The following is a 17,830-nucleotide window of genomic DNA, read 5'->3' as shown; positions in this document are numbered from 1 at the left end:
GAGGACTTTAAGGAAGAATCCTGAGCTTGATGACCGAGGTGCATGTGATCAAGCCCAGCGTGGTGGGATCATCTTCCCCTGTGGTTGTGGTGGTGGTGATGTAGTTTATGTTTTAGTTTCGTCTTGTGGTGTGGCTGTTCTATGGCATGGTTGTTCATGTTGTTTGGTTAAGCTTTATTTCCTTGTTAGCTTTTGATCTTAGTGTTTAAACCCTTAGGTTGCCCAAATGGCCTGTGGTACTAGTTTCATTTTCTTAATGAGAGGAGTTTAGGATTGCGCCCATTTTGATTGGAAGAAGAACAGTATCCAATTCCATTTGTAACATATGCAACCCATTGGTCCCTAGGTTGCATGCTTCACAAAGATGCATTATTCCGTAGTAGTACTCCCTCTGTTCTAAACTATTTGTTTTAGATTTGTCTATTCCTGCATGCATTCTTCAAAATTAGAAGTAAAGAATCGTAACACTCTTTAACTTATTCAAAAAAAAGTGAAGTACTAATAGGACTAATAATCAAAACCTAAATACTTAAACGCGCAGCTGCACTATCCGGGCGTTGCGAGCGCATGCGCGCGAGTCGTCCGATGCATGCATGTGTTGATACTTTGACTATTTTAACACAACAGTTGGTGCCGGTGTGTGGGGACTATGTCAGCGTGCATGTGGATAGCCGCCGCCGATGCACATGCATGTGCTAACGTCACCTATTTATTCCGTTACAAGTTTTTTCAAAAAGCTACAACTTTTGAAATGGATGTCAGAACGAAGAACCGTTTTCACCATTAGGTTCCTCGCGATGAGCTCTTCAAAACTTGATCCCATATGAATATTGTCGTGGTTTTGTCATGGCAGATGTCCTAGAGAAAGGACTTAGTCATGGAGCCATCGCGACGGGTTAGCTTGAAGGGGTTAAAGCGGACACAAGGACGCAAGAGAGTTTATACTAGTTCGGCCCCTTCAATGAAGGTAAAAGCCCATGTCTAGTTGTGATGGAATTGATGGGTGTTTCGATGACTAGGGAGCAAACAAGCTTCGCCTATGTCTCGAGTTGTTGTCTGTTGCCCTTGAACCGCCGCTGGGTCGTCCCCTTATATACATGGGTGACGCCCGTCGGTTTACAGAGTCCCAACACCGGCTCATAGATGTGTCCGGTTTGGTCTCTACTTATTCCTAACTTACAATACAAGTTACATATTGACGCCGGTTTACGGCTACAGGCTCTCAACCGATTATGGGTCTTGATCCCTCATCTACCTTCATGGGCTTTAACATACTTAACTACTGATGAAGTTAACCCGGCCCAGATAGGCCGGTTTACGCCCAGTAGTAATATACCCAACATTAGGCCCCAGATTGATTTGAACAGGTTCATGTCAACCCTTAGCAAAAACTTCATCTTCAACATCTTCTTGTAGTTTGGTGAACCGTCGTGATGTCATCTTCTCTGATTGCTGTAAACCGGCGTGACGTCATCTGTCATAAAGAAACTATCCATGATACCTTCTTGTTTAATAGATCCGCGATAATCGAGGCAACAGCTCTGTTTCCAAACTTGCGACCCCTTGATTTTCGCGCCTGACCCATGTCCCTTGCTTTATAAATAGGACCGAAGGGTCATTTCTTTTTCCCCTTCGTGCCCTTCTGCTTCTCCTCGCGTCGCCCAGCTTCGGAGCTCCGCCGCCGCCGTCGACCTCTGCACCAACTTTGGCCGCTGCATCACCCTGAGCGTACCAGAGCACCGCGGCGACCTTCCGCTTCTTCCTCAACTCCGGTAAGTCTTCTATCATTTTCATCATAGATCTGTTCTAGGGTTTCCATGTTCTCTAGCGTTCATCGCTTGCTTCTTGTTCATATGATAGATCCTTAGACGAGTCTGTGAATCTTCGCTCTGTGTAGCAGTAGTTTTTATCCTCCGTTTTCACTTTCGCATATTAAGACCATAGATCTTATCCGTACCTTCGCTTATTGATTCGGCACTGCTCCTTTTGGGCCTTGAATATTGATCTCCTTTATAAACATGTTCCAGATCCAAAGCTGTAGTATAATCTTGTGAAATCTGTTTTTGCGTACTTACTCATCTGCAGTCTTGACTGTTCAATGCTTAGACCAGGCGGTTTAACTTTGTAGAAAAATTTGACAAACCGGTATATACCATTAGTCCCCTTGTTGAACCGCCAGATGTTGGTTGCTTCATGAAACTCCGGTTCAGATAGTTATGTCTCCGGTTTAACAGTGCCCATACCAACGTACCTTGATCAAATGTATTTTTGAACCGGGATCTTCTACCTTGTAGATTCTATCATGGCCAAGCAAGTCTATGAGTGCAATTGGGTTCCTTCTCGCGTCACAGAGGATCAACTAGACGATTTAGTCCTGATTGGCGCCTTAGGCAGCAAAGATACCATCCATTGGAGGGCTCCTGGCAAAGAATGCCCTCCCACACCTCGAGAAGGAGAGGTTGTTGTTTTCGTAGATCACTTAGCCCGGGGCTTTAAGCCGCCCGGTTCTAAATTTTACCAGGATGTTTTAGCCGATTTCCAACTCCATCCGCAAGACACTGGCCCCAACTCTGTTACAAATATGTGCCACTTCCAAGTGCTGTGTGAGGTGTTCTTTCAAGAGGAGCCCACAGTGGAATTATTCAGAGATCTTTTCCATCTAAACCGCCGTACTGAGTTTACTGATGGCTCTAATAAGGAGTTGGGTGGCATGGCGATTCAGAAAAGGAAAGAGGTGACATACCCTCACGCCAAGCTGCACAGTCACCCCAAGAAGTGGAATCAGACATGGTTCTACTGCAAAGACACCTCTCCTGCTGGTGAGAATCCCTTGCCTGGCTTTCGTCCGGAGCGGCTCAGCAATACACACCCTTTTCCTCAAAGATTGACTGCCCAGGAGAGAAGCAAATATGCTCCCCAGCTGTTAAAGCTCAGAGCCTTTATGGACAACGGTTTAACAGGGGTTGATCTCGCTCGTTGTTGGATATCATGGAGCATACTGCCCCTTAGTCAATGCTCCGGTTTGATGTGCGAGTATACTGATAGTGATGATGACCCACTGCGACATTCAAAACTCCAGCTCTCCGGTGAAGAAATCACAGAGGCTATGCGTAAGATACTGAATGAACCGGAACATGTCTGCGCTAGAACCGGCCTGCTTCCCTTCTGTGCCACCAACAAACCGCCAGCTGTAAGACTTTGATTTTTATCTTTGCTGAATCTGTTATTGATATGTCTGGTCATTGTTTTTAATATTAGTGTCTGCATAATCAGGGCGATGATCCGTTTTGGAGCAAAAAGCTGCCGCAGGAGAAACCAGAGAAACCAGACAAACCGGAAAGAGCAACCCGGCAAAAGACTAAAGCTGTGAAGAAGACTGCTCACAGGAAAAGAACCACTGCATCTTCTAATCCAGCCCCTGATGATGAGGTGGACAATCCGGACTTTGAGGTAGAGCTTGACTCACTTGGTTTATTTTTCATGCATCTTATTGATGATGATATTTGTCAGGATGATGCCGAAGCCAGCCACGCGGATGTTGCAGAGGTAATTATTCTCTCTTCCGATTCAGAAACTTTGCCTTCACAAAAAATCCATCAGGCAAACCGGAAAGTTAAATTTTCTCATCCTCTTGCTTATTTGGATCCTAAACTTCTTATGAAGACTCAACAACACGAAGCTCGCCGCACCACCCGGCATAGCGGCCAGGTAGTTACCTCCGCCGGTTTACCGAACAGTCCGATTCGGAAACGCCATTCCGAGGTCTCTAATTTTCTTGTCAGTGCTTGTCCTAAAGCGGGCTGCTTTCGTCAACCTCTTAATCCGTCTGACTCCGATTACCAGGTTATTTACCACTCATCTTCTGGCGAGTCAGCGGCTACTCAGCTCCCACCACTCAAAACGGTGCTTGGGTAAGCTATACTTATTGTGATGTTTGCAGTACATTGCCTTAGAACATATGCTGTATTTAATTTTGTTATTCTTCTCAGGGCCAAACCTAGGCCAAGCAAGAAGGCCCGCCTGGACAAAGCGGCCGAAGAAGATGTAATTCTTGAACCAGGCAAAACACCTAATCTTGAAGCGGCTATTCCTAAGGATATTCCCAACAATCCACCGCAGCCAAATGATGATCTTATTTCTGAAGAGAGACCTACTGATGCCTTAGGTCCTATCCATCAGCCCACAGGTTCCATCCGGATTGAAAGCTCCACTGGTCCAGCAAAACCTACTGACAAGCCAACAGCTCCAGTGCAAACCGGCGGTACCAAGGATGATGAGGTTGTCATTACTGGCACTGGCCATACTGAGCCAAGCAATCCTGTCGCTTTATCCAAACATTCGGCTAAGGAAGAATTTGCTGCTTTTGGCAAAGGAAAGTGGAACGCTGATCTGACGACTTACGCTGCTCTGAACGCCCAAGATATCCATTCCGGCTATCTGAACCGGCTGTATACCAGCCATGACTACGAAGCCGGTCTGGTTAATATGATGAAAGATAAATATGAGGTAACTTCCATATGCTCCTTCCTGCTAGTATGCTTCCATTCTTGCTGACTCTCCTAGCCCCCAAGGGCCGGTTTGAAATATTCTTTCAAACCGGGACTTAATAATATAAATCTTGATGCTTTGAAATTTGCTGATGTAGCCCCCAAGGGCCGGTTCAACTTAGCGTAGTTAAACCGGTACTTTAAGTAATTGAAACTGCCGCATCAGAATACATATGATCAAATAGCCATTAGCCCCCAAGTGCCAAGTTGAATGCTTGTATTGATCTTGGGACTTTGTAAACAATTAAAAGATGAAGATCGAATATGCATTAGCCCCCAAGTGCTAAGCGCATAACTTGTTATGTGGTTGGTACTTGAATCCTTCTACCGATTTGTTGAAACATATATCTGTATGCCTGCGGGCGGAGCTGAAGGCGAAAGAAAACCAAGTCATCGATCTTCAAGAAAACCTGAAAACCCAACAGGCTGAAACCTCCAAAGCAAAAGAGGAATTGGCCAGTGCTTTAAGCGCCATGGAACGACTTAAGGAGAACTTCAAGAAGAAACGGGCGGATTGGGCCACTGAAAAGTCCGCTTTAATCAAACGAGCAGAGGATGCCGAGGCTGCACTAAAACCAGTGACGGATGAACTGACTAGCATAAAGCGGCACGTTCATGCCATGACCACTGCTATCTTTGGTAAGCCAGCTTTCCTTCTAAATTGGCTCTGCCTTCTTACAGAGTCGCCGGTTTATTAACCCTTTATGGTATTTTAGGGACACGCATTGGTCACTTGGGGTCAGATGTGCGGAAGAAATTGAAAGCCGCCTATACATTGATTGAACAATAGTATACTGGTGCCCAACGGATCATCTGTACCGCGTCTCATAACAAACCGGCGCCCACTTTGATTCAAGATACTCTGATGAAACTGTCAGTGCTTCCTGCCCAGGTTGAAGAGCTGAAGAAATCTGCTGCTCGAACCGGTGCAATCAATGCTTTAATCTAGGCAAAAGCCTGGGTACCAGATTTTGATCCTATTGAAGCGGCTCAGGGTTATCCCAGCTTGAAGGAAGGCGGGTCAGAATTTGGTGAAGCGGATTTGCGAGCAATAAACCGGGAGGTACGTCCGCTAGCTTGTCAACTGGCTGAGGAAGCAGACTTGTCTCATTATCAAGCCCAATATGACAGCCAGAACAAGCGAATAGCTGCACCAATTCATGAATCGGAAAATCTGATCCCTCCAATCCGTAAGCATACGTACGCTCCCGATATTGACCCGTCATTGCTAGTCCATGACGAAGCTGTTTTTCAAGCATTAATGGGAATCGACTGGACAACTGTGGATTTCCAGCCACTGGGTAGAGAAACGGAAGCTGAAGCGGCGCAGGATGACCCACAACCATCAGGCCAGGCTGGTGGCCAAGCTTCAACCGGAAGCCGGTTTTAAAACTGCCTCTCCTTTGTGAAAAACAATTATGTTATTATGGGCACCATGTTGCCTTGTAATAGGCTAGCTGATACCTTTGATGTTGATATGCCTTCGTGCATAACTTGTTCTTCCTGTGGTAATGAACTTTCCAAAACACTTTCAGAAATAAGAAATTCGTCAAGTGCCACCGCGGTTGTGCCGTCAGGCGGAATATGATGTCTGTATATATAAAATCAAAACATCCAAACAAAATTTTAAGTATATGATCAAATTTTTGAGATACAAAATACCTGCCATCGTTGAGTGTGAAGTTGGCTTGGCCAACCTTGAAGCGGAGTTTTGCAAACCCACACTGTTGGAGGAAATAACAACTCCTATATATATATATATATATATATATATATATATATATATATATATATATATATATATATATATATATATATATATATGACGCTGGTTACCATGTAAACCGTGCCGGGTTATAATAAACCCCGGGTTACTTCATAAGAGGATGTTAACAACAAGGATCAAACCGGACAAATAGTCTCCGGATTGACGTGAACTGTGTTCCGTGAATTGATTGGTTAAAAAACTTTGTTGGTTTAAAGAACACAATGAAAAGCAAAAAAAACCCTTCAAAGAAAAGTATGAAGCAAAAGCAACGACAAAAACGTTTGCCAAAAAAGATTTATTTAAGCTGATCAAATGGCGTTACCATGGCCAAACACGACCAAGCTCCCGTTAGTTGTAACTATGGTTCTAGTTAGCCAGGTCCCCAAGTGATTCTTGTGGCATTTATGCCGACCAAATGGCGTGGTCATGGTTCGGGTTCGACCAAGCCCCAAGTGATTCTGTGGCCTTAGGCCGATCAAGAGGCATGACTGGTTCAGACATGACCAAGTTCCCAAGTGATCTGGTGGCTCTCGCCTATCAAGAGGCATGGTATTGGTTCGGACACGACCAATCCTCCAAGTGATATAACACGATGCTTTTAGCAAAGTGAACTCAAAGGGTAAACCGGAGGCCGCTTTAGAGCAACTCCGTGTAACCTCACATGATGTAAAAGAACAGATACCCCGCTTTAGCTAAGGTTCCGGTTTATTATATTTAATCATAATATATACATTGTCGTAATATGTACATAAGTATAGCCAATGGCTTAGGTATAGTAAGGCCGAAGATGAGCTATATTCCACGGCCTATTAGTCTCCTCCTCTGATGTACGTGACTCCTTATGCTCTCGAATATCGATCAGATAGTACGACCCGTTGTGCAGATTCTTGCTGACCATGAAAGGCCCCTCCCAAGGTAGCTTATGCATATAGCTTATGCATATCAGTCTGATCAGATAGCTTATGCATATCAGTCTGATCTTGGATGAGCCGAAGCACCAAATCTCCTTCCTGAAAGGCTCTGGTTCTGACCCGACGACTGTGATAACAACGAAGATCCTGCTAGTAAATCGCTGATCGGGCGGCTGCGATGTCATGCTATTCATCCAACCGGTCCAAAGCATCTTGCCGTGCTGTCTCGTTGTCCGCTTCAATATAAGCCGTGACACGAGGTGAATCATGACGGATATCACTGGGGAGAACCGCCTCCGCTCCATGAACCATGAAGAACGGTGTGTATCCTGTTGATCTGTTGGGTGTTGTATTGATGCTCCATAACACAGAAGGTAATTCTTCTACCCAACAACCCGGCGTTCTCTGCAAAGGAACCATGAGCCGGGGCTTGATGCCTCTCAAGATCTCTTGATTAGCTCTTTCTACTTGACCATTGGACTGTGGATGTGCCACTGATGAAACGTCGAGCCGGATGTGCTCCCGTTCGCAGAACTCCTTCATAGCACCTTTGGACAAATTGGTACCATTATCTGTGATAATACTGTGCAGAAAGCCAAACCGGAAAATCACCTTTTTGATGAACTGAACCGCCATGGCCGCATCACACTTGCTAACAGGTTCTGCCTCCACCCACTTTGTAAACTTGTCAACCGCCACCAGGAGGTGGGTCTTCTTATCTTTGGACCTTTTGAAAGGCCCAACCATATCCAGCCCCCAAGTCGCAAACGGCCAAGTAATTGGAATCATTCTCAATTCTTGAGCCGGTACATGAGCACGTCTTGAAAACCTTTGGCAACCATCACATCGTCTGACCAGATCCTCCGCATCAGCATGAGCAGTTAACCAATAGAAACCATGGCGAAATGCTTTAGCCACCAGAGACTTTGAACTGGCGTGGTGACCACAATCTCCTTCGTGGATCTCACACAAAATTTCACGGCCTTCTTCAGGAGACACGCAACGTTGAAAAGCTCCTGATACACTGCAATGATGCAATTCGCCGTTGATGACAGCCATGGACGTGAATCTCATCTTCCGGCAACTCGCCCCGGTTCTTGTATGCCAGGTAAGGAAGCGTCCAATCCGGAATAACATGAAGAACTGCCACCAATTGAGCCTCCGGATCAGGAATAGCCAAATCCTCTTCACCAGGGATCTTCACCGACGGGTTGTGTAGCACATCCAGAAAAACATTGGGCGGGACCGGTTTGCGCTGAGAGCCCAGTCGGCTTAAAGCGTCCGCCGCTTCATTTTTTCGCCGGTCCACGTGGTCCACCTGATAGCCTCTGAAATAACCTGCAACAATATCCACCTCACGACGATATGCTGCCATGAGTGGGTCCTTGGAGTCCCAAGTGCCAGACACTTGCTGGGCCACAAGGTCCGAGTCACCGAAGCACTTAACTCGACTTAGATTCATCTCCTTAGCCATCCGAAGACCATGTTGCAAGGCTTCATACTCAGCTGCATTGTTAGTACAAGGGAACATTAAATGGAGAACATAACAAAACTTATCACCTCGTGGGGAAGTTAATACGACTCCAGCCCCCGAGCCTTCCAACTGCCTGGATCCGTCAAAATGGATGGTCCAATATGTATGATCCGGCTTTTCTTCAGGTGCTTGCATTTCCGTCCAATCATTGATAAAATCAACAAGTGCTTGAGACTTAACCGCTGTCCGAGGCACATACTTCAAACCGTACGGCCCCAGCTCTATAGCCCACTTTGCAATCCAGCCAATTGCTTCCCGGTTCTGGATGATATCTCCCAAAGGAGCAGAACTGACTACCGTAATTGGGTGCCCTTGGAAATATTGTTTAAACTTCCGGCTTGCCATAAAAACTCCATACACTAGTTTCTGCCAATGCGGATACCTTTGCTTGGACTCAATGAGCACCTCGCTGATATAATAGACCGGACGTTGAACCGGATGCTCCTTACCTGCCTCTTTTCGCTCCACCACAATAGCTACGCTGACCGCCCGAACATTAGCAGCAACATATAGTAGTAACAGCTCCTTGTCAACGGGAGCGGCGAGCACAGGCGGATTGACCAATTGCCGCTTTAAGTCCTCAAATGCTTCATCAGCAGCAGAACTCCAGATAAACTGATCCATCTTTTTCAACATCTATTACAAAGGGATTGCCTTCTCACCCAGGCGACTGATAAACCGGCTTAGCGCAGCAATCCGGCCTGCCAGGCGTTGAACATCGTTGATACACTTCGGTTTAGCCAGGGAGGTGATAGCCGTGATCTTCTCCGGATTAGCCTCAATTCCCCTGTTGGACACTACAAAACCCAATAGCTTCCCCGCCGGTACACCAAAAACACACTTGTCCGGATTAAGCATCATCTTGTATGTTCTTAGGTTATCAAAGGTTTCCCTCAAATCCTCAATCAGAGTCTCCTTCTCCCTAGATTTAACCACGATATCATCCACGTAAGAATGTACATTACGGCCAATCTTCTTGTAAAGACAATTTTGTACACATCGTTGGTAAGTTGCCTGGGCACTCTTGAGCCCGAAGGGCATAGACACATAGCAGAAGGCTCCAAAGGGAGTTATAAATGATGTCTTCTCCTGGTCCTTAACTGCCATTTTGATCTGATGATAGCCAGAATATGCATCCAAAAAACTTAAACGCTCACAACCCGCCGTGGCATCAATAATTTGATCAATACGGGGGAGGGCAAAAGGATCTTCTGGACAAGCTTTATTAAGATCTGTGTAATCCACACACATGCGCCAGGTGCCGTTTTTCTTGAGGACCAGCACCGGATTGGCAAGCCACTCGGGGTGAAAACCTTCAACAATAAAGCCAGCTGCTAAGAGCCTGGCTACCTCTTCTCCAATCGCCTTGCGTCTTTCTTCGTTAAATCGGTGGAGGAACTGTTTCACCGGTTTATATTTAGAATCCACATTAAGTGTGTGCTCAGCGAGTTGCCTCGGTACACCTGGCATGTCGGAGGGTTTCCATGCAAAAATGTCCCAATTCTCACAGATGAACTCGATGAGCGCGCTTTCCTATTTCGGATCCAAGTTGGCACTAATGCTGAACTGCTTGGACGAATCGCCAGGTACAAAGTCAACAAGCTTAGTTTCTGCTGCCGATTTGAACTTCAGGGCCGGATCATGCTCCGTAGTTGGCTTCTTCAATGGAGTCATGTCCACCGGATCAACATTGTCTTTATAGTACTTCAACTCCTCGGTGGCACAAACCGACTCTGCATAAGCCGCATCTCCTTCCTCACATTCCAAAGCGATTTTGCGGCTTCCGTGAACCGTTATTGTCCCCTTGTGACCCGGCATCTTAAGCTGCAAATACACATAACAGGGCCTAGCCATAAACTTGGCGTATGCCAGTCGCCCAAACAGGGCATGATATGGACTTTGGATTTTCACCAGTTCAAACGTCAATGTCTCCGACCTGGAATCATGATCATCCCCAAAGGCCACTTCGAGAGCTATCTTACCAACGGGATATGCTGATCTGCCAGGCACTACACCGTGGAATACTGTATTAGACGGTTTGAGATTCTTATCTGTCAGTCCCATACGACGGAAGGTCTCATAGTACAGGATGTTAATGCTGCTCCCTCCATCCATGAGCACCTTGGTGAACTTATAACCTCCCACCTGAGGCGCCACCACCTGAGCCAACTGACTCGGATTATCAACCTGGGGTGGGTGATCCTCTCTGCTCCATATGATTGGCTGTTCAGACCAACGTAGATAATGGGGTATGGCCGGTTCAACAGAGTTGACTGCCCGCCTCTGAACCTTCTGGTCTCGCTTGTCCAAGCTAGTGGTGAAGACATGGTACTGCCCACTACTCAACTACTTTGGGTTGCTCTGGTAACCTGACTGTTGCTGCTGTTGGTTGTAACCACCCTGGTTGTTCTGACTATTTTGACCATTATGTCCGCCCGGATTACCATTAAATCCTGAACCGGAACTTCCTCCACCATAACCTGGCCCGGATCCTGATCCACCGCCAGATCCGTGATCATACCGGAAATTATTAGAATTCTTGAACTCCTGCATAATAAAGCAATCCTTCCAAAGGTGGTTTGCTGGCTCCTCCTTCGTCCCATGTCTTGGACAGGGCTGGCTTAGCAGATAGTTCAGGCGGTTTGGGTTAGGGTTGGGTGCTCCACTCTGATTTTTCGGCCTACCCTTGCGTCGCTGGCCGTTGTCCTGTGCGTTGGTATTAGCCACAAAATCCATGTTACCATCCGCTTTACGCTTGCCTCCTCCGCCATTGCCTACCCAGTGATGCTGCTGACCTTTGGAGCTGCTGTTCTTCTTCCCCTTCCCTGTCTTGTCATCATCAGATTCGGGATCCTTGGTACTATCAAAATCAGCATATTTTACCAAAGCGGCCATGAGGGTCCCCATGTCGGTGCAATGACGCTTCATCCGTCCCAATTTCAACTTCAGGGGCCCAAACCGGCAGTTGCCTTCTAGGGTTAATACTGCGGTGTCAGCGTTGATGCGGTCTGAGGAGTGCAACACTTCTGAAACCCGGCGCACCCAATGAGTCGTTGATTCTCCTTCCTCCTGGACGCATGCAGCTAAGTCCACTATTGACATAGGCTGTTTACAGGTATCCTTGAAATTGCTGATAAACCGGGCTCGTAATTGGGCCCATGAACTGATAGAATTAGCTGGCAAGCTTTTTAACCAAGTACGGGCCGTTCCTTCAAGCATCATGGTGAAGTATTTTGCACACGCCGTGTCATCCACATCAAGCATCTCCATGGCCATCTCATAGCTCTCCACCCATGTCTCTGGAGGTTGATCCGCCGTGTAATGTGGTACCTTGCGCGGGCCTTTGAAATCCTTGGGCAGGCGCACGTTGCGTAAAGCGGGGATAAGGCATGGCACCCCCAAAGAACTAGAAGTAACACCAGGTTCGATCGAGATGGTTGGACGAACCGGCGTGAGCTGCCGAGCCTGATGCTGTGCGGCTAACTCGGCCTCCCTGCGGGCTCGGGCCCGGTTCACCACTTCCTGAGCGTCATCAGCACCACCCGTCGGGTTGTTGCCGCGGGGTGCTCCATGTCGTTCATTACTCGACACTGCTGGTTCATCCATATGTCTTCTATAGCTCCGGCTTGGACGAGGGGTCGAGTGGATCCGGTCGCGGCTGTACGAGTACGCTTCCTGTTGGGCCAAAGTTGTCCTCAGAAGTTTCTTGACCCGTCGCGTCTCTACTGCCTGTGGCGAGTCACCTTCAATTGGAATGGCCTCCAGCCGTGCAGCAGCGGCAACAAGATTGTCCATTGGGTTGGAGTAATGACTCGGAGGTGTTAAAGCATCCTGAGGTATAACGGTGTTTTGACGAGGCGGGTCCATCTGACGGGGCTGAACCGGTGCACCGGTCCCAGGGGCTTCTGCCCAGTTCCCCTCCAGCGGATTGCCGGCTCTTGGTCCTGGAGTGTTGAAAAGATCTCTGTCCTCGAAAACCGGAGGTAAGCGGGATCGGTGCTTCCTCCTCATGACTTCATGCGACGCGCTCTGGTCCAACATAAGCCTGTAGGCCTACGCGTCTAAAGCGGCCCGCTCTGCAGCCATCCTGGTGTCCTCAGCCGCCAGATCCGTCTTGGCCTGGGTGATTTGTTCCTTTACCTTTGCAATCTCCGTGTTGTGAATGTCCTGATCTGGCGGATTAACTTCCGCCATAAGCACAGCCAACGCATCAAATAGTTCTGATAGAACCTGAGCCGGCGGGCGCACAGGGCCTCCTGCCCCGGCAGCCGTCGCCGCTGCTGAACCGGAGATCGTTGCCGCGGCTGTCGAAGAATGAAGCGCTGCTTGTGTTCCGGTCATGAATATTCCAACCTGGTTAGGCAGATCAGAGGGGTCCAGAATACTGTCGCCATTGGAACAACTCTCAATCCGGCCATCTTGTAGCTGATAAGAGATTCGGTTTCTCCGGTCGAAGATTCGTCACCGGAACAAACGGCAGTCGCCCCGCGAAGCTCCGATCCGTCCTCATAACTTCCTCCATGGATCACTCCCACGAAGGCATGCTTCATGGCCGGTTTAACCCGGGCGGATCGCGCACGCTGAGCCGTCTCGACGAGGTCGGTGCAGATGTCCGGCTCAGGGCCCGGTTCACCAATCTTGCCAATGAAAACGTGAATGCTACCAAAGGGGACCCGGTACCCGTACTCAATTGAGCCGGCCTCGAGGCTCCAGCCTGCGTCGTCGATGTAGAGCTTGCCGCGACGACTCTTAGTCATCCGGCCTACACGTAGCCCCCGAGTCCTTCAAAGCGGCCCTCCAAGAACCGGAAACCATCGTGCGATCGCCCCACGGTGGGCGCCAACTGTCGTGGTTTTGTCACGGCAGATGTCCTAGAGAAAGGACTTAGTCGTGGAGCCATAGCGACGGGTTAGCTTGAAGGGGTTAAAGCGGACACAAGGACGCAAGAGAGTTTATACTAGTTCGGCCCCTTCAATGAAGGTAAAAGCCTACGTCTAGTTGTGATGGAATTGATGGGTGTTTCGATGACTAGGGAGCAAACAAGCTTCGCCTATGTCTCGAGTTGTTGTCTGTTGCCCTTGAACCGCCACCGGGTCATCCCCTTATATACATGGGTGGCGCCCGTCGGTTTACAGAGTCCCAACACCGGCTCATAGATGTGTCCGGTTTAGTCTCTACTTATTCCTAACTTACAATACAAGTTACATATTGACGCCGGTTTACGGCTACAGGCTCTCAACCGATTATGGGTCTTGAGCCCTCATCTACCTTCATGGGCTTTAACATACTTAACTACTGATGAAGTTAACCCGGCCCAGATAGGCCGGTTTACGCCCAGTAGTAATATCTCCAACAAATATGTTCTGCTGAACTTTTTCAAAAGCAACTTGGATGCTATATGAGGCAACTTTAGTGTTAAAAATCAGCAACTTTGATGCTACAGGAATTGCACCGTGTGTACAAGTGAATTCACCTAGTAACCTCCTAATTAGCTGTGTGCACTAGTGTAATAGGTGGTTACCATGGTTCAGAAACTAAGTTGTAGATTGTTTAGTTGCCTACCATACTGTGGAAGTTGCTTACCATATAGTGGAAACTTCTCCAACATGGCTTCAAAAACCAAGTTGCCTACGTCGCTACGAAGTTGGCTATGAGTGATCCTCAATTTCCTACAATACAAATGGAAGTTGTCCATAAGGGACCTAAGTTGCCTACGATGTTAAAAGGTTTTTTATGGGATCTAAGTCATCTATCATGACTTCAAATTTCGAAACTATGTGGGGATGGATGGTATAAGATCCGTGTGCTTTCTAGGGGGGAGTCTGTCCGACAACACTACTGAACGCGTGAGTATTGGCTACCCAGGTCGCGATGAGCTATTTCAAAACTAAACCCCACATGAATATGTACTAATGTTTAAAAAAAGCAACTTTAATGCCAAATGAGGCAACTTTAGTGCTAAACAGAAACAACTTCACTTCAGTAAATGTAACTAATTACCAACAATAAGCAAGAAAATAGTAATAGAGAACAACTTCAAAACAGACGTAAATAACATCACATCACCTTCATAAGCAACTTTCTTTCTACTAGAGACAACTTTAGTGCTAAAAATAGGCAACTTCTCTACATTTTGTGTCCTAGTTAATTTTGTATGACATTCTCCTAACTTCCCCACCGATACTTCTAAGTTTTCTATTGTTCATGTTCGCAAGTCGCTGTTTCTACATTGCCTATAATATTACAATGTCATCTACCATCGATACTCTTTTTGTGTGCTATTGCTAGTTATGGTAGGAAACTTGGTGGTGAATCGAGGCAACTTCAAAGTATTTGTAGGCAACTTAGAAAAATAATGATAAACCACTTCACAATATTGTAGGCAACTATTTCTACAAAGTTAGGCAACTGGGCAGCAATGATAAGCAACTAATTACCAATATCAGGTAACTAGGCATCAATGTTAGGTAATTTATAGTATTTATAGGCAACTGAACATCAATTGTAGGCAACTAACCATCAAACAATAGACAACTGAGTAGCCGTGATAGACAAGTTGGGGTAATGTTAGCAAAATTCACGGATACACATAGTCCAGCGAAGTTGTTTTGTATATAGCACCAAAGGGGTCTGATGTTTTGTGTTTTTTCTCATTTTTATGCAAACCAACCTAATACACAGTCTACTAGGATAAAAAAAGAAGTTGCTTCGTATAGCATTATAGTTGCCTCCATCGTACCCAAAGTTGCCCAAAAAAAAGTTTGACGAAATCTATTCATATGGGATATAGTTTTGAAGAACTCGTCGTGAGAAACTCAACGGTGAAAATGGAACTGAATTTCGACGCTTGAATCAAAAGTTATGACTTTTAAATTTTTTTGAACCCCAACAAATACACGTGACGACAAGATCTAGGCTTATTTAACAGGATCACGTGGGAGGAGATGGTGACAAAGAACCAGGGTGCTTCCTTTTTTGGAAGCGCGTGCGGAGAGACCGATTGCATTTTCTATATATGGTAAAAGCGCTGGATCATACCAGTAGGCGCCTGAGCGCTCGCTAGCCACGTCCTAATCAAAAAGGCGCAAATAGTTAACAGAAAACCCAACCCTTACATATATACACACACTCCATAATCCACATCGTCTTGATGTAAGAAATACAGTAACTATTAATCCACTAATCCAAATCCGAACTCCCCCAGTGCCATATCGGACTGCCCGGGAAGTCACTCATGTCGACCACATCGGCAACGCTCAAGAAATCGTCGAACATGTCATCGCGCACCGTCGCCGCGTCCAATACGCCGGTCTCAGCAGAAGAGGTATTGCTCTGCTCCCCGCCTCCAGCCGCCACGTCCTTGATCTCCTGCTCACCACCGTCTGTTCCCTGCAGACAGCTGTAGTACATCTTCATGAGCTCGTCGATGGAGTTGCGGTCCGCCTCCGCGACGCCGTCAATGACCGGCAGCGCAACCAGCTCCCGGCCACTACCACTGTCGTCATTACCTCCCGCACTCTCGTTGCCGACCCCTCGCTTGCGCTTGTCGACGTGCAGGCCGTGTTCCGCTTCCTGCGGCTCCTTGTCGTCGTCTTCCTCCTCGAGCGGCGTGATCCGCAGGGCGCGCTGCACCTGGCGGTCGAGCGCCTCCTCCTGGGTGATGACCCTGGACCAGGTCTCGGCGTCCTTGGCGCTCATCCTATGCTGCAGCCGCTTGGATTGCCACACGAGCTTGCGCATCTGGTCGAAACGCGGGCTCAGGTGCTTGATCACCGCGCTCAGCAGTGAGATCTTCCACGCCTTCTTCAGGTCGTGAGGCTTCCGGTATGGCGGCGGGCCCTGATGTGCCTGGGTCTCGCCCTGCAGGCCCCACCAGAACTCCTGGCCCGTCGGCCACCACGGCGGCGGCAGTCCCCTGTCCAGCGGGAAGCTCCGCTGCGGGGGCTCGCAGTGCTGGATCAGCGCCGAGAGCAGGGACCCCAGCGTGCTGTCCTGGATGTCGAGGAGCCCGTGGAGGAACGATGATCCCGGGCTCTCGAGGGCCGTCGACGGGCCGGCCAGGGCCGTCGGCCCGGTCCGCTCGAACCCAACGTCCTCCTTCCACCAGCCGCGGAGGCTGTCGGAGGAGCCGGACACGGGCATGCCGGTCTCGTCCACGATGCCGTACACGAACCCCCGCGCGTTGCACGCCTCCATCATCCTGAGCATGTGCCGGAGGACGCCGTCCTGCGCCCGGAGCATCGCCTTGCGGCGGTACCGTGACTCCGGCATCTCTGCCTCCTTCTCTGCTTGGGCCAGGTCCGTGCCCGGCCTCTGCCCGGTTGCTCTTCGTTCGTGCCCCGGGGTGCCCTCGAGCTTCATGAGAAGCAACTGGTCCTTCCACATGCGCTTCTTGAGGTCCGCGATCTCGATAGACTCTGAACCTGACTCGGACTCGCTGTCGTCCTGTAGGTCCGGCTCGGTGGCAACAGCCACGGCGTGGGGGTTGGCAGGGTCCGCCTTGGCCTTGCCTCTGTCCATGACTGCCGGTGGCAGCTCGTGCAGGCCAGGAATAGGTTTGTCGTTGCTGGGGCTTTCCATGGGAACGTAGCTGCTACGGGTGTAGCGGCTCGTCGAATTTATAGGTGCTACAGAAGAATGTAGAAGAAGGCTAGCCGTCTAGGGATGCGAGCCCACCAGTGGGGTAGTGCATGGCCGTATCTTGACGGGCTCGGTAGCTCCCGTTGGAGCGCACATGGTTTGGATCACGACTCACGGCGTAAGTTGTTCTCTTCCAGCAGACAACGCAAACACGCAGCAAAACATGGAAGTGAGGAGAAGAAGATGCATGTACGTCAGTTCAGCCTGTTCACTACTCATGCATGCACTAGAAAGTTCTTATGCGGAATGAGCCAAATATCCCAGCTGTTTCTTGTGCTGATCTCTTTTGGAAATGCCAAGCCCTGTGGTGATTGATCTCGGAGCGCAGCATACGCAAGCACAAACGTACTCCTTGATTTTTCATATAGTCGGTACCATTGAATTTCGTGTCACCGTCTCAGGAGACACTGAATTCAATAAATGCGTGGCC

At 48.3% G+C, this 17,830-nt stretch overlaps 1 pseudogene; it reads right to left on the bottom strand.

Annotated features, from left to right (window-relative positions):
• Nucleotides 1-1,615: 1,615 nt before the first annotated feature.
• LOC119359576 lies at nt 1,616-17,340 on the bottom strand (annotated as a pseudogene).
• Nucleotides 17,341-17,830: the final 490 nt, after the last annotated feature.

The sequence above is a fragment of the Triticum dicoccoides genome, chromosome 2A, assembly GCF_002162155.2.
Source record: "Triticum dicoccoides isolate Atlit2015 ecotype Zavitan chromosome 2A, WEW_v2.0, whole genome shotgun sequence".
NCBI classification, from domain to species: Eukaryota; Viridiplantae; Streptophyta; class Magnoliopsida; order Poales; family Poaceae; genus Triticum; species Triticum dicoccoides.
This window is presented reverse-complemented; position numbering and strand designations above follow the sequence as displayed.